Below are 830 nucleotides of genomic sequence, written 5' to 3'. Positions count from 1 at the left end.
CGACTATTTCCTAAGTGACAGGTGGTGTCCACCGAGGGCTTCTGGGTCAGACAGTTTTCACTTTGGCCAATGTCGTCCCTCTGCAGGCCTCAGTGTTCTCAGTCCACCCTGAGCTTGACACTTTCCCCTTAGGATTACACAGTAGGCGCTTAGTAGATGCTGATTTAACTAATGTCATCCTCTGGGTGTGGGACAGGGCTGAGGCCCAGGGCTCAGGAGAGTCTGGGATGGTGCCAGGGCTCCAGGTAGGTGGGTGCAGATCACAGGGCTGGGCGCTGGGGTCCCTCCAGCAAGGACAAAACCCTGCCCAGCCCAGTGGCTCAATCTCTGCAGAACCTACCCAAGTCACCCACAGCCTAAAAGTCTTCAGTGAGGCAGGTGTGGTGGCGTGTGCCTGTGATTTCAGCACTCTGGGAGGCTGAGGCAGGAGGATCACGAGTTTGAGCACAGCCTGGGCAATGCAGTGACTTAGCAAGACCCTGTCTCAAAGTTTAAAAAAGAAAGGTGGGGGAGGCTGAGGGTGTAGCTCAGTGCAAAGGCCCTGGGTTCGGTCCTCAGTACCCCATTGATACAACCCCAAAATGGATGGCTCCCCAGGGTATGCCACTCTGGGAACTGGCCACTCCCGGGCCGGGCCATCTGTTGGGGTCAGCAGGGCCCTGGATGTGAAAACATCAGATAAAGGAACAGGTGAAAAGGCCGTTTAGTACCAAGATGGACACAGCACAGGGAGACCTTGCCACGCTCTGGACTGCGGGCGTCCCGATGTCACATCCGGCTGCTCAGCCCCTAACCTCGGCCCCCCTCCCCCTCCCCTGCCCTTTCTCTTC

Source organism: Fukomys damarensis, unplaced genomic scaffold (assembly GCF_012274545.1).
Source record: "Fukomys damarensis isolate Sample0158 unplaced genomic scaffold, DMR_v1.0_HiC HiC_scaffold_37, whole genome shotgun sequence".
In the NCBI taxonomy this organism is placed as follows: Eukaryota; Metazoa; Chordata; class Mammalia; order Rodentia; family Bathyergidae; genus Fukomys; species Fukomys damarensis.
The sequence above is the reverse complement of the archived record's forward strand: the minus strand, read 5'-3'. Positions refer to the sequence as shown.